The sequence below is a fragment of the Monodon monoceros genome, unplaced genomic scaffold (assembly GCF_005190385.1).
Source record: "Monodon monoceros isolate NGI ecotype Baffin Bay Population unplaced genomic scaffold, NGI_Narwhal_1 Super_Scaffold_18, whole genome shotgun sequence".
NCBI lineage: Eukaryota > Metazoa > Chordata > Mammalia > Artiodactyla > Monodontidae > Monodon > Monodon monoceros.
Genome location: NW_021703774.1, coordinates 147205016 through 147231640, shown reverse-complemented (window position 1 = coordinate 147231640; position 26625 = coordinate 147205016). Strand labels below are relative to the sequence as shown.

At 42.2% G+C, this 26625-nt stretch overlaps 1 protein-coding gene across 3 annotated transcripts in view; it reads right to left on the bottom strand.

The window, feature by feature from the left end:
* HIVEP3 (human immunodeficiency virus type I enhancer binding protein 3) overlaps positions 1 to 26625 on the bottom strand; it is a 500899-nt gene that overhangs the window by 282416 nt on the left and 191858 nt on the right. The gene's annotated exons all lie outside the window — the stretch shown is intronic.

Below are 26625 nucleotides of genomic sequence, written 5' to 3'. Positions count from 1 at the left end.
TTCCCACTCACTTTTGAAATGTAGCATGTTCATTATCATTCAATTCAAATGTATAATTTCTATTATGATTTCTTCGATTCATTAATTATTTAGAAAAATATTTTAAATTTCTAACTTAGGGGATTGCTTATCTTTTCATTATCAATTTCTGATGTAATTGCTTTGTGATCAGAGATATATGATATTGGGTTTTTTCTGTGGTTAGAGATATATATGATATTGGGTTTTTTAAGTCAATATTTGCTACATTATCAATTTTTATAAATGTTCATGTGTGCATGAAAAAAACATGTACTCTTCAATTGTTAGAGGCAGGGTTTTGTTAAATGCTTTAGATCGGGGTCAACAAAATTCCTATAAAAGGGCCAGATAGTATATATTTTCAGCTTTGTGAATACTGTCTGTCACAGCTATTCAGTGCTGCCATTGTAGCACAAAAGCAGCCATGGTCAATACTAAATAGATGAACAAGTCTGTGTTCCAATAAAATTTTATTTATGGAAACAGGCAGTAGGATGGTATTGGCCCACAGGCCATAATTTGCCAATCTCTACCTTAGATCAAGCTTGTCACTTGTGTGTTAAAATATTCTGTATCCCTAATAATTTTTTTGTCTGTTTACTCTATCAGTTATCGAGTTTTAAGAGTTATGTTTAAATCTCCCTTTATGATAATGGATCTGTTCATTTCTCCTGTCATTCGGCCAAATTTTGCTTTATGTATTTTGAAGTTATGTTATTAGGTACAAGCAAGGTGAAAATTGCTATAGCTTCATGAACTCTTTTTTAAAATCCTTAACAGCATTCTCTGTTAACAGACTGTTTTCTGATGACAATATGGTTATATCAGCTTTCTTTTGGTAGTGTTTGTCTAGTAAATAGCCATTCATTAAAATTCAAATGTTTTAAATATTTATTTTGTATTTACTTATCCCCTCAAATTTCTACTCTCTTTTGGGTAACAGGCAGTTTTGCAGTCACTGTAAGTCACAACATAAAATATCAACTTTAAAATGTCTAGTCCTAGATATTCATCCATTAAAATGTTAACTCCATGACAGAAGTTATTTTTATGTATCTTGTTCACCGAGAAATCCCCAGCATTGAGCAATGCCTGGCACAGAATAGGCACTCCATATGTATTTGTTGCAAGACTGAACTCTTGAATCTTCATTTCAAAGTAAGACATCTTCTGTCCCCAAACAGGCTGGTTAAAGGTGGTTTCTGCCTTCCCTATATACGGCCTATGACAGGTGGGAACTTGGGGTCAGGGAAGGGAGGTATGGTGAGCTTCTTTTTCCTCTTACCCTCTTGCCCCTAGCTTCTTAAGCAGGGCTTCAAGCCCCTGAGTGATTGGGGTACAAAGGGGAGGAGAAGCAGGGGCAGTAAAGCTCTTGCTTGGCTACTAGCTGGCCCTACAGACTTTACACTCTGGGCCAAGCAGAAGTTACAGCTGGGCTCCTCTGGCTGCAAGTTCCCTGAGGTAGAAGCTGCATCCCATCCCTCTGACTGTCCCACCCCTCTACCCTCGGTCCTTCAGAGGTCCATATCACAGGATCTCACCCTGTCTTTTTGGGCCGGTCTTAAATATTAAGGCTCCCATCTGACTATCTCTGCATGTGCAGAAACCATCCTTGGCCCTGCTGTAGTGGGAACGTAGGTACTTCCCAAATGCAATCTGTAGTGGGAACGTAGGTACTTCCCAAATGCAATCTGTCTGCAATCTCTACTCTGCCTTCCCTGCCAAAGGCCACTTTAGTGTCTCAGTGTCTCAGTCCTATGTCCTACATCAAACATCAGAGCAGATCTCTCGCAACTGCAGGAGACAAATCAGGCTCTCTGAGTTGTCTGGTTGAAGAGTTTCCCCCACCCAACCCCAGCACGAAAGATAACTCAGGTTGAATTGAAAGGTTAGGCTCCCTCACCTCTGTATCCTTAGGGGACTGGACTTCAGCAACTTTCCAAAAATTCTCCTCACAAGATCCCTGCTTCAAAATCCTTACCCAGATCCCCTTTGATATACTGGATCCTGCTGACGGGTCTCAGAATCAAGGAATTGGGGATCAACGTTTCCGTTGGAAATTCTGCATCTTGATTTAGCACCTCGTTTTGAAAATAGCAGATAATTACATCTTGGTGCCCCTGTCGAAACTTCCATTTAACATCCTGTTTGATTTGTATTTCCAAATGCCTCTTTTTATTGTTTAACCTAAGTTTTTTAATGCACACAAAGACTTACATTAGCTCAATTCTTCTGTCAAATATTACAGAAATTCAGAGTGCTTAAATGTCCAAAAAAAACCTTTTTACCGTAAAATTAGCATTGTTCAGTATTTTAATTCTCCCCGATCTTCATACTCTCAAATTTGTGATTATCGTTGTTTTAAAAAAGTAAATGGTTATTTATATGTATTCATGTTTACCAGTTTCTTTGCCCAATGTTATACTCTCTTTCTTGCTTCTAAGTTCCTCTTCCTTTTTCCTGAAGTTTGTTCCATAGTATGTCTTATCTTTATTCTTGAATAATAGGTTAGCAAGGCATAATATTCTGTATTAGTTATTTCCTCTCAGCAATTGACATATAATTCCATGGGCATGTGAGGGTGGGGCTTCCACTGTTGCTATGGTGTCTATAAATCTAATCATTTTCATTCATAGATGACTTGTTTCTCTCCAGTTATTTTGAGTTCTCTCTTTGTCTTTGGTATTCTGCAGTTTCACCACAATATGCACAGTTTAGTTTTAGTTTCATTTATCCTGCTTGGGGATCATTGTGATTCCTTTATCTACAGACTAATGTCTTCAAACACTAAAAGTTCTCAGCCATTATTTGTTTATTGCTTCTTCTCCATTCTCTCAAATATTTCCTTTTGGAATTATTCTGGATATATTCTGCACTTTCTCCTTTCTTTCATATTTTTTGTACTTTCATCTCTCTGTGCTACAATTTTGATAATTTGGTAATTTCCTCTAGTTTACTAATGTATTTACTAATACATTTTTCTTCTGTGTCTACCAAATGCTTAACTGATCTACTGATTTTTAAAATCAATAACTACACCCAGATGCCAAAGCTCTGACTGAGCTTCTCAGTAAGTTCCTATTGGATTAACCTTCCTTCAGGTAACAATTACATATTCAAAACAACAAACAATGACTCAAAGGGATTGGAGAGTGAAAACCTAAAGTCGGCAGTTCTGGAGGGGCACTGACACTTGGAAAAAAGGAGCTGCATGGGGTGAGTTTCCCATTTTTGTACCTTTTAGACTAATGGCAGGTCATACCACCTTGGAGTGGTTAAAATGCCAGTAGTAGCGAAAAACAGGAAATGAAGGGGGAAATCCCAGAAAAGAGAGATCCAGAAATGCAACCCCAAATTTTGTGTAAAATTTCTACCCCAATCTCTGGATCTCTGAACTATGCACGCACAGATCAGGCTCCAGGAAGACTTGGTAAGGAAAAAGAAATAGATGGATATTTAAACTGCAACCCAAGAGATTACATTTTCAGCTTGGATCCAACCAAGCTAATTGCCTGCTAAAATCAACCAACAACCAACTTAAATCAACACACCTTTTGGAAGAATATAGAAGGGCCAAGTCTGTAAAACATTAACAATGTCCAGGATTCTTGATACTTGTTCAAAGTTACCTGATATATGAAAACAGGAAAGTATTATCCATTTTCAAGAAAAAAGACAATCAACAAGACCAACCTCAAGATAAGCCAGACGCTGGAACCAGCAGACAAGAATTTTAAAGCAGCTATTATAACTACATTTGATAATGTAAAAGAAAATGCAATCACAATGAAGAAGATAGGAAACATCACCTGAGAAACATGAACTATAACAGAAGGACCAAATGAAAATTCTAGAACTGTAAAACACAACATCTGCAATAAAAATTTACTGTATAAGCTTGACAACATAATGGAGACGACAGAAGAGAGAGTGAATTCATAGATCACTAGAAAATATCCAAATCTCAAGAACAAAGAGAAAAGAGATTTTTAAAAAATGAACAGAGTGAACAAATAAATGAATTCAGTGAAGTTGCAGGATATAAAATCAATATACAAAAGGCAGTTGTGAGGAGACCTTCAAGATCGCAGAGGAGTAAGACATGCAGATCATCTTCCTCCCCACAAATACATCAGAAATACATCTACCTGTGGAACAACTCCTACAGAACACTTACTGAACACTGACAGAAGACCTCAGACTTCCCAAAAGGCAAGAAACTCCCCACATACCTGGGTAGGGCAAAAGAAAAAAGAAAAAACAGAGACAAAAAGAATAGGGATGGAACCTTCACCTCTGGGAGAGAGCTGTGAAGGAGGAAAGGTTTCCACACACTAGGAAAGGAAGCCCCTTCCCTGGAGGAGATGGTGGGTGAGTGTGGGGAGGGGAAGCTTGGGAGCCATGGAGGAGAGCACAGCCATTGGGGTGCAGAGGGCAAAGCGGAGAGATTCCCAGACAGAGGATCGCTGCCGACCAGCACTCACCTGCCTGAGAGGCTTGTCTGCTCACCCGCCGGGACAGGTGGGTGCTGGGAGCTGAGGCTTGGGCTTCGGAGGTCAGAGGCCAGGGAGAGGACTGGGGTTGGCTGCGTGAACACAGCCTGAAGAAACTAGTGCACCACAGCTAGCCGGGAGGGAGTCCGGGAAAAGGTCTGGACCTGTCTGAGAGGCAAGAGACCGTTGTTTTGGGCTGCGCGAGGAGCGGGGATTCAGAGCACCACCTAAACGAACTCCAAAGAAGGGCGCAAGCCGCGGCTAACAGTGCGGACCCCAGAGACGGGCATGAGACGCTAAGGCTGCTGCTGCCGCCACCAAGAAGCCTGTGCGCGAGCACAGGTCACTATCCACACCCCGCTTCCGGGGAGCCTGTGCAGCCCGCCACTGCCAGGGTCCTGGGATCCATGGACAACTTCCCCGGGAGAACGCACGGCACGCCTCAGGCTGGTGCAACGTCACATCGGCCTCTGCCGCCACAGGCTTGGCCCGCCCTCTGTGCCCCTCCCTCCCCCACGGCCTGAGTGAGCCAGAGCCCCCGAATCAGCGGCTCCTTTAACCCCGTCCTGAGCGAAGAACAGACGCCCTCAGGTGGTCTACACGCAGAGGCGGGTCCAAATCCAAAGCTACACCCCATGAGCTGAGCGAACAAAGAAGAGAAAGGGAAATCTCTCCCAGCAGCCTCAGGAGCAGCGGATTAAATCTCCACAATCAACTTGATGTACCCTGCATCTGTGGAACACCTGAATAGACAACGAATCATCCCAAACTGAGGCGGTGGATTTTGGGAGCAACTGTAGACTTGGGGTTTGCTTTCTGAATCTAATTTGTTTCTAGATTGATGTTTACCTTAGTTTAGTATTTAGAGTTTATTATCATTGGTAGATTAGTTTATTGATTTGGTTGCTCTCTTCCTCCTTTTTTTTTTAATATATAGGTATATATACTTTTTTCCTTCTTCTCTTTTTGTCAGTGTGTAGGTGTATGCTTCTTTGTGTGATTTTGTCTGTACAGCTTTGCTTTTACCATTTGTCCTAGGGTTCTGTCTGTCCTTTTTTTCTTTTTTTTAGTATATTTTTTAGTGCTTGTTATCATTGGTGGATTTATTTTTTGGTTTGGTTGCTCTCTTCTTTCTTTCTTCTTCTTTTTTAAATTACTTTTTAATTCTTTTCTTTTTAATAATTACTTTTTATTTTAATAACTTTACTTCTTCCTCTCTCTTTCTTTCCTTTTTTCTCCCTTTTCTTCTGAGCCATGTGGCTGATAGGGTCTTGGTGCTTCAGCCAGGTATCAGGCCTGTGCCTCTAAGGTGGGAGAGCTGAGTTCAGGACATCGGTCCACTAGAGATCTCCCTGCTCCATGTAATACCAAATGGTGAAAGCTCTCCCAGAGCACTCCATCTCAATGCTAAGACCCAGCTCCACTCAACGACCAGCAAGCTACAGTGCTGGACACCCCATGCTAAACAACTTGCAAGACAGGAACACAAATGCATCGCTTAGCAGAGAGGCGCCTAAAATCATAATAAGGTCACAGACACCTCAAAACACACCACCGGACATGGTCCTGCCCACCAGAAAGACAGGAACCAGCTTCATCCACCAGAACACAGGCACTAGTCTCCTCCACCAGGAAGCCTACACAACCCACTGAACCAACCTTAGCCACTGGGGGCAAACACCAAAAACAACAGTAACTACGAACTTGCAGCCTGTGAAAAGGACACCCCAAACACAGTAAGTTAAGCAAAATGAGAAGACACAGAAACACACAGCAGATGAAGGAGCAAGGTACAAACCCACCAGACCAAACAAATGAAGAGGGAATAGGCAGTCTACCTGAGAAAGAATTCAGAGTAATGAGAGTAAAGATAATCCAAAATCTTGTAAATAGAATGGAGAAAATACAAGAAATGTTTAACAAGGACCTAGAAGAACTAAAGAGAAAACAAACAATGATGAACAACACAATAAGCGAAATTAAAAATTCTCTAGAAGGGATCAATAGCAGAATAACTGGGGCAGAAGAACGGATAAGTGACCTGGAAGATAAAATAGTGGAAATAACTACTGCAGAGCAAAATAAAGAAAAAAGAATGAAAAGAATGGAGGACAGTCTTAGAGACTTCTGGGACAACATTAAACGCACCAATATTCGAATTATAGAGATCCCAGAAGAAGAAGGGAAAAAGAAAGGGACTGAGAAAATATTTGAAGAGATTATAGTTGAAAACTTCCCTAATATGGGAAAGGAAATAGGCAAGTCCAGGAAGCGCAGAGAGTCCCATACAGGATAAATCCAAGGAGAAACACACCACGACACGTATTACTCAAACTATCAAAAATTAAATACAAAGGAAAAATATTAAAAGCAGCAAGGGAAAAACAACAAATAACATACAAGGGAATCCCCATAAAGTTAACAGCTGATCTTTCAGCAGAAACTCTGCAGGCCAGAAGGGAATAGCAGGACATATTTAAAGTGATGAAGGAGAAAAACCTGCAACCAAGATTACTCTACGCAGCAAGGATCTCAGTCAGATGCCACAGGGAAATTAAAACCTTTACACACAAGCAAAATCTAAGAGAATTCAGCACCACCAAACCAGCTTTACAACAAATGCTAAAGGAACTTCTCTAGACAGGAAACTCAAGAGAAGGAAAGGACCTACAATAACAAACCCAAAACAATTAAGAAAATGGTAATAGGAACATACATAATGATAATTACCTTAAATGTAAATGGATTAAATGCTCCAACCAAAAGACATAGACTGGATGAATGGGTACAAAAACAAGACCCATATATATGCTGTCTACAAGAGACCTATTCAGACCTAGGGACACATTCAGACTGAAAGTGAGGGGATGGAAAAGGATATTTCATGCAAATGGAAATCAATAGAAAGCTGGAGTAGCAATTCTCATATCAGACAAAATAGACTTTAAAATAAAGACTATTACAAGAGACAGAGAAGGACACTACATATGATCAAGGGATCAATCCAAGAAGAAGATATAACAATTGTAAATATTTATGCACCCAACATAGGAACACCTCAATACATAAGGCAAATGTTAACAGCCATAAAAGGGGAAATTGAAAGTAACACAATCATAGTAGGGGACTATAACACCCCACTTTAACCAATGGACAGACCATCCAAAATGAAAATAAATAAAGAAACACATGTTTTAAATGACACATTAAACAAGATGGACTTAATTGATATTTATAGGACATTCCATCCAAAAACAACAGAATACACTTTCTTCTCAAGTCCTCATGGAACATTCTCCAGGATAGATCGTATCTTGAATCACAACTCAAGCCTTGATAAATTTAAGAAAATTGAAATCGTATCAAGTATCTTTTCTGACCACAACACTATGAGACTAGATATCAATTACAGGAAAAAATCTGTAAAAAATACAAACACATGGAGGATAAACAATACACTACTTAATAACCAAGAGATCACTGAAGAAATCAAAGAGGAAATCAAAAAATATCTAGAAACAAATGACAATGCAAACACAAAAACCCAAAACCTATGGGATGCAACAAAAGCAGTTCTAAGAGGGAAGTTTATAGCAACACAATCCTATCTCAAGAAACAAGAAACATCTCAAATAAACAACCTAACTTTACACCTAAAGCAATTAGAGAAAGAAGAACACAAAAACCCCCAAAGTTAGCAGAAGGAAAGAAATCATAAAGATCAGATCAGAAATAAATGAAAAAGAAATGAAGGAAACAATAGCAAAGATCAATAAAACTAAAAGCTGGTTCTTTGAGAAGATAAACAAAATTGATAAACCTTTAGCCAGACTCATCAAGAAAAAAAGGGAGAAGGCTCAAATCAATAGAATTAGAAATCAAAAAGGAGAAGTAACAACTGACACTGCAGAAATACAAAGGATCATGAGAGATTACTACAAGCAACTCTATGCCAATAAAATAGACAACCTGGAAGAAATGGACAAATTCTTAGAAAAGCAAAACCTTCCGAGACTGAACCAGAAGAAATAGAAAATATAAACCGACCAATAACAAGCACTGAAATTGAGACTGTGATTAAAAATCTTCCAACAAACAAAAGCCCAGGACCAGACAGTTTCACAGGTGAATTCTATCAAACATTTACAGAAGAGCTAACACCCATCCTTCTCAGACTCTTCCAAAATATAGCAGGGGGAGGAACACTCCTGAACTCATTCTACGAGGCCACCATCACCCTGGCACCAAAACCAGACAAAGATGTCACAAAGAAAGAAAACTACAGGCCAATATCACTGATGAACATAGATGTAAAAATCCTCAACAAAATACTAGCAAACAGAATCCAACAGCACATTAAAAGGATCACACACCACGATCAAGTGGGGTTTATCCCAGGAATGCAAGGATTCTTCAATATACACAAATCAATCAATGTGATACACCATATTAACAAATTGAAGGATAAAAGCCATATAATCATCTCAATAGATGCAGAAAAAGCTTTCAACAATATTCAACACCGTTTTATCATAAAACCCCTCCAGAAAGTAGGCATAGGAGGAACTTACCTTACCATAATAAAGGCCATATATGATAAACCCACAGCCAACATCGTTCTCAATGGTGAAAAACTGAAACCATTTCCACTAAGATCAGGAACAAGACAAGGTTGCCCACTGTCATCACTATTATTCAATAGGTTTGGAAGTTTTAGCCACAGCAATTAGAGAAGAAAAAGAAATAAAAGGAATCCAAATGGGAAAAGAAAAAGTAAAGCTGTTAGTGTTTTGCAATGACATGATACTATATATAGAGAATACTAAAGATGCTACCAGAAAACTACTAGAGCTAATCAATGAATTTGGTAAAGTAGCAGGATACAAAATTCATGCACAGAAATCTGTTGCATTCCTATACACTAGTGATGAAAAATCTGAAAGAGAAATTAAGGAAACACTCCCATTTACCACTGCAACAAAAAGAATAAAATACCTTGGAATAAACCTACCTAGGGAGACAAAAGACCTGTTTGCAGAAAACTTTTAGACACTGATGAAAGAAATTAAGGATGATACAAACAGATGGAGAAATATACCATGTTCTTGGATTGGAAGAATCAACATTGTGAAAATGACTATACTACCCAAAGCAATCTACAGATTCAATGCAATCCCTATCAAACTACCAATGGCATTTTCCACAGAACTAGAACAAAAAATTTCACAATTTGTATGGAAACACAAAAGACCCCGAATAGCCAAAGCAATCTTAAGAAAGAAAAATGGAGCTGGAGGAATCAGGCTCCCTGACTTCAGACTATACTACAAAGCCACAGTAATCAAGACAATATGGTACTGGCACAAGAACAGAAATATAGATCAATGGAACAAGATAGAAAGCCCAGAGATAAACCCACGCACATATGGTCACCTTGTTTTTGATAAAGGAGGCAAGACTATACAATGGAGAAAAGACAGCCTCTTCAATAAGTGGTGCTGGGAAAACTGGACAGCTACATGTAAAAGAATGAAATTAGAACACTCCTTAACACCATATACAAATATAAACTCAAAATGGACCAAAGACCTAAATATAAGGCCAGACATTATAAAACTCTTAGAGGAAAACATAGGCAGAACACTCTATGACATAAATCACAGCAAGATCCTTTTTGACCCACCTCCTAGAGAAAGGGAAATAAAAACCAAAATAAACAAATGGGACCTAATGAAACTTAAAAGCTTTGGCACAGCAAAGGAAAACATAAACGAGATGAAAAGACAACCCTCAGATTGGGAGAAAATATTTGCAAATGAAGCAATTGACAAAGGATTAATCTCCAAAATTTACAAGCAGCTCATGCAGCTCAAAACAAACAACCCAATCCAAAAATGGGCAGAAGACCTAAACAGACATTTCTCCAAAGAAGATACACAGATTGCCAACAAACACATGAAAGAATGCTCAACATCACTAATCATTAGAGAAATGCAAATCAAAACTACGATGAGGTATCACCTTACACCAGTCAGAATGGCCACCATCAAAAAATCTACAAATACTAAATGCTGGAGAGGGTGTGGAGGAAAGGGAACCCTCTTGCACTGTTGGTGGGGATGTAACTTGATACAGCCACTATGGAGAACAGTATGGAGGTTCCTTAAAAAACTAAAAATAGAACTACCATACCACCCAGCAATCCCACTACTGGGCATATACCCAGAGAAAACCATAATTCAAAAAGAGTCATGTACCACACTGTTCATTGCAGCTCTGTTTACAATAGCCAGGACATGGAAGCAATCTAAGTGTCCATCAACAGATGATTGGATAAAGATGTGGCACATATATACAATGGAATATTACTCAGCCATAAAAAGAAACAAAAGTGAGTTATTTGTAGTGACATGGATGGACCTAGAGTCTGTCATACAGAGTGAAGTAAGTCAAAAAGAGAAAAACAAATACCGTATGCTAACACATATATACGGAATCTAAAAAAGAAAAAAGAAAAAAATTGTTCTGAAGAACCTAAGGGCAGGACAGGAATAAAGACACAGATGTAGAGGATGGACTTGAGGACATGGGGAGGGGGAAGTGTAAGCTGGGATGAAGTGACAGAGTGGTGTGGACTTGTATATACTACCAAATGTAAAACAGATAGCTAGTGGGAAGCAGCCGCACAGCACAGAGAGATCAGCTCAGTGCTTTGTGACCACCTAGAGGGGTGGGATAGGGAGGGTGGGAGGGAGATGCAAGAGGGAAGTGATATGGGATATATGTATATGTATAGCTGATTCACTTTGTCGTAAAGCAGAAACTAACACGCCATTGTAAAGCAATTATACTCCAATAAAGACATTAAAATAAAAGTCATTTGTGTTTCTGTACACTAATACCAAACTATCAGAAAGAGAAATTAAGAAAACAATCTATTTACAATTGCATACAAATTAATAAAATATCTAGGAATCAATTTGACCAAGGAGGTGACATATCTGTACACTGAACACTGTAAGACACCAATGAAAGAGGATGAAGACACAAAGAAATGGAAGGATAGTCATGCCCATGGAATGGAAAAATTAATATCATCCATACTACCTAAAGCAATCTACAGATTCAATGCAATTCCTATCAAAATTCTAATGGCATTTTTCACAGAAATAGAAAAAATAATCCTACTATTTGTATAGAATCACAGAAGACTTTGAATAGCCAGTGCAGTCTTGAGAAAAAGGAATAAAGCTGGAGGCTTCACACTACCTGATTTCAAACTCTATTACAAAGCTATAATAAGCAAAACAGTATGGTATTGGCATAAAAACAGACACAAAGATCAATGCAACAGATTAGAGAGTCCAGAAATAAACCCATGTACATATGGTCAATTAATTTGCAACTCAGGAGCCAAGAATATACACTGGGGGAAAGGATAGTGTCTCCAATAAATGGTGATGGGAAAACTGGACAGCCATATACAAAATAATGCAACTGGACTACTCCAATAAATGGTGATGGGAAAACTGGACAGCCATATACAAAATAATGCAACTGGACTACTCTCTTGCACTGTACACAAAAATCAAGTCAGAATGGATTAAAGACTTGAACATAAGACCTGAAACCATAACACTACAAGAAAACATAGTGGGTAAGTTTCTTGACATCAGTCTTGGCCATGACTTTTTTGATTTGACACCAAAAGCAAAGGCAACAAAAGTAAAACCAAACAAGTGGGACTACATGAAACTAAAAAGCTTTCTGTAGAGCAAAGAAAATCATCAACAAAATGAGAAGGCAACCTACTGAATGGGAGAAAATAGTTGCAAGTCATATACCTGATAAAGGGTTAATATCTAAATTACATAAAGAACTCATACAACTCAACAGCAAAAACACAAACAATTTGATTAAAAAATAAGTAGAGGATCTGAATAGACATTTCTATAAAAAAGACACACAGGTGGCCAACAGGTGCATGAAAAGGTGTGCAACATAACTAGTCATCAGGGAAATACAAATCAAACCCCAGTGAGATATCACCTCGTACCTGTCAGAATGGCTATTATCAAGAAGTCAAGAAATAACAAGTGTTGGTGAAAATATTGAGACAATGGAACCCTCCTGCACTGTTGGTGGGGATGTAAATTGGTGCAGCCAAAATAGAAAACAGTATGGAGGTTCCTCAAAAAATTAAAAATAGAACTACCATATGATCCAGCAATTTCACTTCTGAGTATTTATCCAAAGGAGATGAAATCACTATCTTAAAAAGATATCTGTATCCCATGTTCATTGCAGCATTATTTACAATAGCCAGGAAATGGAAGCAACCTATGTGTCCACTGAAGAATAAATGTATAAAGAAAATGTGGTATATACATACAATGGAATATTATTCAGTCATAAAAAAGAAGGAAATCCTGACATTCACAACAACATGGATGGAACTTGAGGGCATTATGCTAAGTGAAATAAGTCAGATGGAGAAAGACAAATATTGTATGACATCACTTATATGTGGAATATAAAAAACCTAAAAACCAAAAACCGAAAAACAAAACCAAATTCATAGATAGAACAGATTGGTTTCCATAGGTTGGGGGGTGGTGGAGGTGGTCAAAAAAGTACACACTTCCAATTATAAGATGAGGAAATCCTGGGAACGTAATGTACAGCATGGTGACTACAGTTAACAACACTCTATTGTCCATTTGGAAGTTGCAAAGAGAGTAGTTCTTAAAAGTTCTTATCACAAGGAAAAAATTGTAACTAACTGTTAACTAAACTTATTGTGATAATTATTTCACAATGTATACATACATCAAGTCACTATGTTGTATACATAAAACAAATATAACATTATATGTCAATTATATCAGCTAAAAAGGTCCACTCATGATCAGCTGAAATTTTTAAAAAAAAAATTTTAATTAAAGAAATGCCAAAAAAAAAAAAAAAAAAAAGAATAGAGCCTCAGGAGCTAGAGGGACAATATGAAAAGATTTACATGTATGTATTTGGAGTCCAGGAAGAATAGACGTGAGAGAATAAGGGTAGAAAAAAATTTGAAAAAATATTGGCTGAAATTTTCCTAAATCATGTAAAAGATATATAGATTTAGGAATCTCAGTGAACTTCAAGCAGGTAAAACGCAAAGAAAATTATGCCTAGTTACATGACAGAATAACTGCTGAAAACCAAAGATAGCAAATCTTGAAGACAGCCAGAGAAAAATGACACATCTCATACAGAGGATCAAATTTCAAATTTCAGGTAACTGTTCATTAGAAAAAAATGAAATGGCCGCTGAGGATAATGGAACAACATCCTTAAAATGCTGAAAGAAAAAAAATTAAACTCAGAACTCTGTATCAAGTGAAAATGTCCTTTAAGAATGAAAATGACCCAAATGTATTATGTTAAGTAAAAGAAGCCAGACCAGAGAGCACACCTGTATGGGCCCATTTAAGTGAAATATCCAAAAAAAGGCAAATTTATAGAGGCAGAAAGTAGGTTAGTGGTTGTTTGGGGCCGGGGTAGGAACAGAGATGCACTGCAAATGGACAGAAGGGGTGTTCTCGGGGGGCGGGGTAGGGAGGAAATGCTCCCTGACCTGGAAACTTGGCCATTGCCCCCAATCCCTCCCCACAATGTGCTCCCAGAGCACCCTGTCCATTTCCCATAATAACACTCAGTGGGTATTATAATCGTGTTTACTATCAACCTTCCCCATTAATTATGAACTTTATGAGGACAGGCTCCGGTTCCAAATTGTTTTTCTTGGTACCCCCCATCCCTCACACAGTGCCTGGATACAAACTTAGGGCTCAATACATACTTGGTGAATGGAATTAATTCCCTGTTGGTGAGCCCTTTCCACAAACTGTGGGCCCCTAGGTTCTCCTCTGTGTGGCCTCTCTCTCTCCATAGGGTCTCTTATCCTCCAGGGCCCTTCTCTCCAGCAAGAGAGCCTGGATTTCTTCAGTTTGCGGTGGGTTCTGAGAGAACAAAAGTGGAAGCTGCCAGGCCTCACTGCCACCGCATCCTACTGGGCAAAGCAAGTCACAAGACCAGCCCAGATTCACGGGACCTGCTTCTGGATGGGAGGAGCAGCGGGTACACAGAGGGCCGAGAGGAATTGTTGACAGCCAGATAGAAGAACTACCGCTGTCCTCTTCTGCTCGTATTCCTTGTTAATTCCTTGGAGATTATTTCTCATTCTTTGCATGGGGACAAAGAAAATAATGGTGTGGTTAGAGGTTCACTTGGCCTAGGCTTTAGGACACTAGTATTACCTGGAAGAGGGTCTCCAAGAAGGCTGCTCTGCATTTTTCCCAGACCAGCTACACCACTGGAGTCCCCAGATTTGGGGGTATCAGTGTGGTTTCTCAAAATTTCCTACACTTACCTTTCATCACACGAAACTGCTTTATGTGGAAAAGCAAGCTCTCCAGCAACTCAAGCATCCTCCTACCATTTGGGCTACACGGCTCTGAATCTGGAAAAGGTCTGCTAACGTTTGTAGAATGCAGTTGAGACTTGTGCCTCGTTCAAACATTCATGTTCTATTCTTTGCCATTTTCACTTCCTTTTGATGATTTTGTCCAGTTCCACTTTCCCCAATGCTAAGGACTGATTTGAGACCCCCCAAATTCATGTGTTAAAACACTAACCCACCATGGGACTGTAACTGGAGATAGGGTCTTTAGGAGGTAACTAAGGTTAAATGAGGTCAGAAGGGTGAGGTCCTAATCCAATAGGGCTGGTGGCTTTCTTAGAAAAGGAAGTGAAAAAAATCTTTCTCTCTCTCTCCATCATGTGAGGCAAGCCAGGAAGGGAACGCTCACCAGAATTCAACCATGCCAGCACCCCAATCTTGGACTTTCAGCCTCCAGAATTGTGAGAAAACAAATGTCTGTTGTGTAAGCCACCCAGTCTGTGGTATTTTGTTAAGGAAGCTTGAGCTGACCAAGACGCTGCACCAACTGCTTAAATCTCCTCACAAGGACGCAAAGATGCAGGTGTCACATCTCACAGATGAAGAAAAGGGGACCAGTCTTAATTAGAGTAACGTGACCAAGGTCACCCGGTGAGTGACAGATCGGAACCCAGGATGCCTGGCCCCAAGGCCCAAGCTCCACCTTCCTGCCTCCCGTGGATCTCCTGGTAACTCGCAGTTGGGGAAAGGAGGCGGAGTCCTGGACTTCTTGCAGCTGGTGGCTGTTTGCTCCTGGCTCTGTCCTCTACTTCATTCTACACTCTCCTTAGGCACAGGCCACCCCAGAGTGGTGACCTCGGGGTACGGAGAGAAGAGGAATTCTGCTCGGGCTGCACATTCCTTCCCAGCCTTTGGGGAGGGCAACAAAGAAGCCCAATTAACGCGGAGTATGTAGGTGGGCGGGGAGACAGCGGCTTTTGTCTTCCCTTCTTGGGGAAGTACACACACAGCTCCTTTCTAGGCCCTGGTCATTCCAAGAGGGCGCTAGGACACCAGCATGCACACTCCTGTCAGTTATTCAAAAGCCCGGAAACCAAATATTTAAAAAATCCATTTATTTCTCTCTTGGCACATAAAAGTCTGGTTACTTGCTATTTCAAAGTAGGCAGCAGAAGCAAAGAAGCTGGTTTGTGAGCTCTAGTGACAGATTTAATCTCTAGTGAAAAACCACCATTGTACAGCACTTTTCAGTGTTCAGGGCACGTTTATACCACTCCAGCTTTATCCTCACATCAGGTGTCTGTAGGGCGAGTATTTGAGTATCATGATCCCCATTTCATAGGTGAGGAAATGAAGACACACAGGAAGTAAGAAACTAGCCCAAGGAAACACCAAGAATCCACCCCAGAGCTTCTAATTCTGAGTGCAACACTCTCTCCATCTCAGAAGGCTTCGTAACACTGGTAATGATCATCACCCATTTCCTAACTACTTCTAATAGAAACTTCTATTACTTTTCACTAATCATTTCTTGCTTTACCAAAACTACTATCTATCATTTTGTAACTTAATCATAGCCTGGTATAGTAGGAAAGGTAATACTCCCTTTTCAATTGAGGACAGGCTCACACAGCTAATGTTATAAGTGGCCTAGACCTTAGTCCTGACATTTTTCCTTGAGATCCACACAACCCACCTGTCAATCGACAACCTCAACAACTCCCAACCCCGACTAAAAAACCCTCTAATACCTAAGCAACTAGAAAAGATCTTTTGTGTCTGGTTTATGCTGTTTGTGAAAAGCTAGTCCTTCCCATGAACATGAGAAACATTAACTCACATGAATAAGAATCAGAGTTAACATGTATTGGTGATCACCAGATTCTGGGCCCTGTTTTAAACGCTTGACATGTAATAATAACTCATTTAAGTCTCACTACTTTTGACGTGACCTCCAGAGACCCCTTGGTCCCACAGCAGCTCCACTTCCCTGCAGCCCTGAAAGAGTGATGGACTGTAATGTGAATGATTCACCCCTGTCGTGCAGTGCACAACCTGTACAACTGGACATGGCCACCCTGCTGGGCTATGCCACTGTTACCCCCTCACTCTGGCACAGGACTTACTTGAGGCCTTCTCTCTCACAAATGAGGCTGCCTCCTTTCTTTTCCAGAGCCTGTGAGCATATTTTATCATTCATTAATAAACATTTTGTAAAAGGCTTATTTCTCTTTTGCACAGTGGCTTCCCCAGGGATCACCATCACAGAAGTGAGGGTGTACTGCCCCTGGGAAAGACTGAATGAGGAATTTAGGGACTTGAGGAAATGGGAGATTCTAAACAGAGTACATGGGCTTGGATGGGTAGCAGCATTTACTCAAGGTTTTCAGTATGTGTGCACGGGTATGAGGTGTCCTAGGCTTTTAAGTAACATGTAATTATAATGTGGTTTATCTCATACAACAATTAGGCGGAGCATTGGAGAAGATAAAGGGAGAAGGGCACCAGGCACCTGGCCAGGTACTTCACTATTTGTGTACACCAACCATTCAACACCAAAGAAAACGCTGTCAAGTTCATACTACTGTCTACATTTTACAGAGGAGGAAATGTAACCTTAGAAATGGCTCATCCTTCAAAACCGAGCTCAGGGGTGTGAACTGATACAACCATTTTGTTTGGCTACAGATATCAGGAGCCTTATCTTCCCTGTGACCCAGTAATATACTCCTCGGAATTGATCCCAATGAAATAATCAGAGATTGGCCTAAAGAATATGTAGAGGGATGCTCACTGCAACATTAACCATTGATATTGTTATTAATTATAATTGAGAATGGCAAAAAATATGGAACATCGTAAATGGCCACTGGGGAAATGGCCAAGTAGATTATGGTAGATCCAAATAAAAGGCTATCATGCGGTCACTAATAGTCAGGTGTTCAAGATAACTGTGACATGGGAAAATGTTCATGATCAAAGAAATCAAAATTATATATAGTAAAAATCATTTATAAGTATATGTGTGGCTATACACAGAAAACAGTCAAAGGAAATGCACCAAAACATTAACAGTAGCTGTCACTTGGTGGTGGGACAGCAGGGGATTTTTTTTCTTCTTTATACATGTGTATCTTTTTCAAACATTCTATAAAGAACAGGTATCACTTTAATAGTCAGGGAGAAGTGTCACTGACTTCAAAACCTGCTCAGGCAATAGCAGACCAGACTAATAGTGCCTGCGCATCTCCACGCACTTGGCACTGAGCGAGCCATACAAACTCATTTATTCTCGAGTGGAGAATTTAAAACCTGTTTTAAAGGTGAAGAAACTAAAGCTTCAAGAGGTGTGGTGTCTTCCCCAGGTCACACGGAACCCACGTCCTTCTGTTTGACTCTGAAGCCCCAGCTCTTTCCTCTAGCTGGAGCTCTTTCCTACCTCTACTGTATCTGGGCAGGACAAACAGCCACCCAGCGAAGGTGGTGCCCCATAGCTGGGGTGCTGCTGACAGCAGAGATCAGGGAATTCTTCCTGAAATAGGTAAGAGACATGGGCCTGGATGGATGGAGAGGTGCTTTCTTGTCACACCCCAAATCCACATGACATTCTGCTTTTCCACTAGCTTTTTCACCAGGAGCTCTTCAGTGCATGTCCTCACTGACAACACCTAAAACCTAAGAACAACCTGATTTTCTTTCTGAATCGGTTTCCATGCCTCTCCCTATTGACGGGCTTTGGGACACCTCTTCCTTGCTGCTATGGTTTTTGCCAACTTTACCAATTTACTATCACCTGCAAATGAATGCTCCCTTTTGCCTAATCCTAGATGAGCTGATTTTTACATTGTTTCAGGATACCATAGAGGTTCCAGGTAGGATGTCTGAGGCACCACTGGAAAGGCATGGGCTGCGGACGGTGAGGAAGTGGCCAGGCCAGGCCGGCTCTCCCCTCCCCCACCCCAACCAGAGCAGCCACTATGCATCTTTGGGTGAATACTGGGCTTTGTTCGAAGAAAGGACCTGAGAGTGATTGAAGGCTACGGATCTAGATCATTAATAGATATATTAAATATTCCATAATTAAACTATTCCTATAGAACTCAATCACAGACAGAACACGAGGATGATTCTTTTCAAGGTTGCACTTAAATCTCATTGATTCTAATTCACTGGGCAATTTCAGCAAGGCCTGCCTTTTCTAAAGGCTTACTGGGGAAAGATGGTGTGTGTGTATGTGTGTATGGGGGATGGATGGGGAGTAAAATAGGGAGGCAGAGGTGGGGAGAGGAGAGTCAGGAGGGAGAGAAGAGAGAGAGGGGACAGGCAGGGAAGTCGGGGACCTGGGGACTCCTAGGATAGCTCTCTGGCTCCTTCAAACACTGACGTCAAAGAACACCTTTACTTTATTTGTAGTTTCCCAGTAAGCCATGACTCTGGCCTCCCTGCCTTTGGAGGTGCTATTTCCTCTGCTTGGAAAGTCTTTTCTGTGCTGATTCAGCCGGTAAACTGCTCAAGTCTCACCTGGGACCCTCTCCTTCACCCCCCTGGGAGCCACAGACAGTGTGAGGGCTGCTGGGATGATGCCCAGCTCCCTGCGCAACCCCCCGTGGAAACAGCTATAGTCCCGAGTCAGCTGGATGGCCCTCTGCTTGTCCTTCTGCACGGCAGGCCGAAGTCTCCTTGAGGACATGAGTCCTCCTTGTCACCTCTGCACCCCAGGCCCAGTTCCAGGCCTGACACCTGGCCATATGCTTTTCTCGCAGTCAGGCAGCCCTGCATCTGAGTCTGGACTCAGTTAATCAATAGGTACGGGACCACGGAACGTTACTTAACCCTCCAGAGCCTCAGTTCCATTACCTGTAAAATGGGTATAATGCCACCCATCAGAAGGTGGTTGAGGGGACTGACTGGCCTCCTTACCTTTATTTGTCTCCACAGCATTCAGCACCATCTGAAAAATTATATACTAACTTTTCCTTTATTGTCTGTCTTCCCTCGCAAGAAGGCAGGGATGTCATACAAAAGGGACTGGCACCTGGTAGGGGCTCCATAAATATCACTGCATGAATGAATGCACTGAATATATACATGAACAGCCCCTCAAGTAATGCCTGACCCAGTGACTGTACTCACAAAGGAGAGAGAGTTCTAGCCAATGACCCTGTGGCTCCCCCGGCACAGGCAGACTATCATCAGAAGAGTGAGGAGAAAGTCAGAGGAGCGATTAGAAGTGAACCAAATGAGACTAGAAACCTGCGCACTGTCGGTGGGAATGCAAAGTGGTATGACTGCTAGGGAAAACAGTGTGGAGATTCCCTAAAAAAATAAAAATAGAACTTCCATATGATCCAGTGATCCCACTTCTGGCTGTACACAATAAAGAATTAAAAACAGGGGCTTCCCTGGTGGAGCAGCGGTTAAGAATCTGCCTGCCAATGCAGGGGACACGGGTTCGAGCCCTGGTCTAGGAAGATCCCACACGCTGTGGAGCAACTAAGCCTGTGCACCACAACTACCGAGCCCGCATTCTAGAGCCAGCGAGTCACAACTACTGAGCCTGTGCACCACAACTACTGAAGCCCGTGTGCCTAGTGCCTGTGCTCCGTAACAAGAGAAGCCACTGCAATGAGAAGCCTGTGCACTGCAACAAAGAGTAGCCCCCGCTCGCCACAACTAGAGAAAGCCTGCGCGCAGCAACGAAGACCCAACGCAGCCAATAAATAAATAAATCTTAAAAAAAAAAAGAATTAAAAACAGTATCTCAAAGCGATACATGCACGTTCATGTTCATTGCAGCATTATTCACAATAGCCAAGAGGTAGAAAAAACCTCCATGTCCATCAATGGATGAACAATAAACAAAATATGATATATACATTCAACGGAATACTATTCAGCCTTAAGAAAAGAAAATCCTCCCATATGTGGCAACATGGGTGAATCCTGAGGACATTATTGTTGCTAAGGGGTAACGAGCTGGTCACAGAAGGACAAATACTATCAATACCTGATTATACTTATATGAGGTATCTGAAACAGTCAAATTCATAGACTCAAAGAATCAAATGGTTATTGCCAGGAACTTGGGGAGGGGGATATGAGGAGTTGCTGTTCAACAAGCATGAAGTTTCAGTCGAGATGAATAAGCTCCAGGGATCTACTGGACAACATTATATCTGTAGTCAACAGTACTGTATTGTACACCAAAAAAAAAAAAAAAAAGGAAAGTGTTAAAAGGGTAGATCTCATGTTACGTGTTCTTACCACAATAAAATAAATTGTTTTTAAAAAGTGACCCCCACGTGAGTAGGATTCCCCAGACTCACAATTTCTTCAACCACTCTCACCCAGCCAATTTCTGTGTCTCAGAAACACTACCGGGCTATTTGGTCCTCTAGGAAGTTGTGTTGACTGGAGGGATGGGGGAAGGCAGGCAGCCTCAGCCAGACAACACTTCTGAAGAGCGAGTCCTCACTAACAGGTGGACCTGGCCCATCCCAGCCATCTGGCAAGACTGCTCACACCCAGGAGAGATAGAAGCCCCAGGCTGTAAAGCTAGTGAGAAAGGATGGGAAGGGGGCGGGTGAATGAAGGGGGATGACCTCCACCAAAAACTCACGCTCTCCTTGAGATCATACTCCCTTTTCATAAAGCTCTTTCCACATCACAGAATTCATCTACATCCGACCTCACACCCAGCTGCACATAACAGGAAATACGCTTTTAATTCTTTCAAGTGCACTGTGGACTCTGGTCCAGGTCAGGCAGCTGAGGTGTTCTAGAGCTCAGAGGGTCCTCTGGAGGTCAGGGCACCGGGTAGGCATGGGCCATGACCCCGCGGGACTGGGGGACTCCCTGAGGCCCCTCACTGCTGCTCTATCAGGCCCGAAATCTGCAGATGCTCACAAAGGTCTCTGGAAGGAACTGCCTTCATCGGAGCCAACTCTTAACCACACCAGGGATTGACTCTCCTTATTTGGAAGAACCCCTAACTCACGTTTTGAAACAATCCAAAGAGCATTACCAATTTGATTTGATGGACTTTTGCCTTTCGACCATTTCCAAAATGGGACCCCTTCTTAAAGGATGAAGAATGGCCTTCCCTGGGGAATCCTAGGAATGAACCCCAGGCTCTGAAGGCATTTCTGGGTAGTACTTTAAGGCAGTGGTTCTCCACCTTGGCTGCCATTGCAACCAACCGGGAAGACTGAAAACAAAATACAGATCCCAAATGTCACTCTCAGAGACTCTGGTGTAAGAAGTGTGAGTGCTGCCCGATGGAGATATATTTGCTCCCCAGGTGATTCTAATGTGTAGCCAAGGTGGGGACCCACTGCTTAGCACTAGCATCAGAAACACACGTGCTGGGTACCCCACTCTGGTGGTGGCAGATGCCTACTTGAACGTTATAAATTTTGTAAATTTGCAAAACCATTGTAGAAGCTGCTCAAGAATAGGTGGCTTGCCCAAGATATCAGAGCTGAAAGTGCCAACTGAGGCTCCTTCAATGATATTTGTCAAGCACCTGTGCCCTGGTCAATCTCTTAATTCCCATCCAGAATCTCCGTCACGGTACCAGAACTTGCATCCAGTGCAGCCCTGCCATCGAGTCTGTGCGTCTGTTTTATCTGACATTCACAGTCTTTTATAAAAGTCTGAATTAGTTGGCTAAGAATCAGAAGATTTTGCATTAAAACTCTGGACTTGGGGCCACCGCTATGCAACACTCCCACAAGGCAGAGGTCACCTGTTGTTGGCTGGGTGGCGCCCTCCCTTGGACACCCAGGCTCTCTAGGGGCTACCCCCTTCCCCTCCCACATGGCCTGTTGACTTGACCTGTCTGGCCGTGTCACATCCGCTTTTGTGGCCCCTGCATTACACCATGAATAGAGGTGAAGCTTCAGAAAACGGGAACAACACCCACTTAGATATCTCATGCTTTCTGGAAAAATCAGTCTTTGCTTTTACCTAAAGAAATGGGAATCAGACCTGATACACAGAAACTCAGATGAGAATGACAGAAGGAAAATACCACACTGACACAGTGTTTTATCATGCTCAAATTGCTTTCATGCACCTTCACTTATTTGAGTTAGAAAAATCCTTCCTTCTCTGTCTTCGTCTAACCCTGTTGCTTAACCAGGTCCTGAAAATGGTCTGGATGTAAATCCAGATCAGTGGCCACTAGACAATCAAAACAGAAACCCATGAGCACAGGAAGCATTGTTCCTATTGCTTTTCAGAATAATCCTCAGAGATGCAGAATTAAAAGGGAAAATGTGATTCCAACATATAATAAGAATGTCAAGGGGCAGAATGCAATCTCGCACATACGAATGGATAGAAGCTATGAAATACATTCATATACATTCAACAAAGGTCAGAAGGAAATTTGAGGGGTCCACATAACTTTAGATTTGTTAATTAGCCTCTTTCAAAAACGTTGCCTTTAGGGCTTCCCTGGGGGAAGCCTGGCGCAGTGGTTGAGAGTCCGCCTGCCGATGCAGGGGACACGGGTTCGTGCCCCGGTCCGGGAAGATCCCACATGCCGCGGAGCGGCTGGGCCCGTGAGCCATGGCCGCTGAGCCTGCGTGTCCGGAGCCTGTGCTCTGCAACGGGAGAGGCCACAACAGTGAGAGGCCCGCGTACCGCAAAAAAAAAAAGTTGCCTTTATGGTCCTAATTTTTAAAAAATGACTCAAGAATCCCTAAATTTCTTGTGATTTTCTCATCTGTAAAATGAAACAACAATGGTAGCCATCTCGCAGAAATGTTGAGAGAGCTGAAAGAGTTAATCCATACGCAGTGCTCAGAATAGCACTGGCACAGAGTAAAGGATTCAACTAATATTTGCAATTTTTTACTATTATTCAGGTGTACCAGGCAACTGATCTTTCCTTTCCCTCCTTCCTTTGCCCCAAAGAAGCTAATCAAATGGGTCTATGGAATGCCCACGACTTCTGTCCATTAAATAAAGGTGAACACGTTCAGGTGTGACACACTTTAGGCAAAGCTCTCATTGAACCCACAGATTTGAATGTTTAAGTGACTATAGTGTCTATTAAAGAAGAAGTATTTTTGTACAATTTACTGGCTGGAAGAGCTACACAGAGATACTTGTTTAACTGTCTCTCTGTCTAATTTTCTCTCTCCGCGCAAAGGCCTATAAACTCCAGGATGGGAAATGTGCCTAATTCCTTTCTGCCCCTTCAGTGTCCAGCCCCATATTTGGAAGTCAGTAAACATCTAGAATATTGTGATAAAGAAGTGAATATTCAGACAAGGCAAATATAAATCAAGATAAAGATGTCCTTATGTCTGTCCGTGGGTTAGTCCTGCCAGCAATAAGTCTTAGTGCCCTAGTGACAGGCTGTGGCACTGCCCAGATGCCCCTTTAAGATAAATGTACTCATTCTCCCAGGTGCCAGGAGTGTTGCCAGCTGCCAGCTCACAGTTGAATCCCTCCCCAGGAACTGACTTCACCAAAGGGAGCTGCGTTACCCAAAATGCAATACCAAAGGGAGCCACACACCCTCCCCAAGGGCAGCCTAAATCCAATGATCCGTCAGTTGTGCAGGGACAAAGCCCTGGCCACTTGGCCTCCACATGGGACAGCTCTGAAGTTCCATTTCAGCTTCAGAATGAACTCTATAGTATTGACCTTTATTGCAACTGCATCACAGCCTAACTTTTTCCTTGGCCCAACCCTGCTTCCCTCACTCCCCAGTAAGCCTTCTGCACACAGATCTCCATCTCCAAATCTGTTTCCTGGGGAACCTGGCCTGTGACAGTTGGTACCAGGATTAACAGCTGGGAGGTGGGAGCAGGTTGGCTCTTCCTGGAAGTTTCCTATCCCCATACCTGCACAACTCACAGCCTCACTTTATTCGTAGCTCATCTTGAACGCACCATCTCAGAGAAGATGCTCTGACAGTCCTAATGCTTCCCTGCCCAAATCAATTGCTAGCACATTGCCCCACGTTACCTCCTATGCAGGAATCGACATCTGAAATTGTTCTTGTTCTTTGCTTTCTTACTTGTTCATGGTCTTTCCCTGCCACCAGGGATGTAAGTTCCAGAGGATAGACACCTTGCTAGGCTGCTCACCACTACATGCCCAGCTTCTAAGCAACACCCAGTACAATGTAGGCCCTTAAGAAATATTTGCTGAATGAATGAATGAGAAGATGTATACACATTTGTAGTGGAAAGCATTGGGCTGCAAGTGAGGAACCCTTATTTCTAGCTCTGTTCCTGCCATTAACCACCTGTGTGACCGTAGGCGAGTGCCTTGACTTCTCTGAGCCTCAGTATTCTCGTCTGCAGAAGGAGGTGGCTGAATGGGGTGATCATTAGGGGTTCTGGCGGCTCTAGCATGCTACAATTTTACATGATTATGCAGCTTGGAATTACTCTGTCTATAAACTACGTGGGAATCATAGAATTTTTGAGCTGGAAAGGAGCTTCCCAGCGCATTTTGCAATATCCGATGAGTATGGGCTTTCAGATGCCAATTTTGTGATTATATAAGTGCTAGAAAAACTTTCATGGGAGACCCCGCATTTAAGGATATGTTTAACATAGGGGTCATCAAAGCTTTAAACACCATGAAATAACCGTTCTCCTCTTTCCCATGAAAAGTGTGAAGTCTCCTTCTCTAGTCCTAGGTAAGGATAAAAGCAAACAGTGGGGAAGGCTGCCCAAGTGGCAGCGTGAATCTGTGCTCACATGAAGCCCTAGGCACAGCGCCTGGCCTGGAGCAAGCTCTCAAGGGATGCTGGCTCTGAACGGCTACTTTTTTGAAGGCAAACGACACTCATGTTGAGGTGGGTGCTTTTACCACGCACCTTGGAGTTACAGAGACTGAAGCATGGAGAGACCACATAACGTACCATACCTGTCATACAGCTGACGAGTGGTGGAGCCAGTGTTTGAATCTGGACAGTCTGGGTCCAGAGCTTTGTCATTTAGCCACTGCACAATGCTGTCACCCATGGGATTCTCATCTTTTTCTAAAAAAAGATGGGAATCCTGGCTTGGGGACAGGTCACCACTTGACCCACAACTAGAGGCGATGGGTCTGGTCTAGAGAAAAGTTTCTCAAACGTTGACATGCACACGATCAGCCGAGCGACCTTCTCAAAATGCAGGTTCTGATTCAGAAGATCCGGGGACGGGCCTGGGACCTGCATTCTTAACTGTTTCCAGGTGCTGCTAATGCCACTGGCCTGTGGATCAGACTTTGAGCGGCAAAGATGTAGAAGAAGGACTCCTGCTAAAAGTCAGAGACTAGCTGCTGGCCCAGCCCTGGCCAACCCTGGTGATGAGACCATGGCCAGCTTGTACCTCACCTCTCCAGGACTCAGCGTCCTCACCTGCACTATAGAGATGACCTCAGGATGCACCTACCGCCCAGGATGGTCATGGTGACCAAATCACAGGGGATGTGTGTGTGAAAGCACAACATAAACCGGAAAACTCATAAACATAAGCGAGGCGGCTTGAATGGACAACACTTGTCCACTGGTCTATAGCCCCCTAGGATACACGTCCTTGAGGGGTCACCAGCAGAGGGCCTGGCACATCGGAGGTAATTAGTTAGTGTTCAATCAAAGAGACAAGCACCTTAAAATATTATCTAACTTAATCTTCCCAACAATCTCTG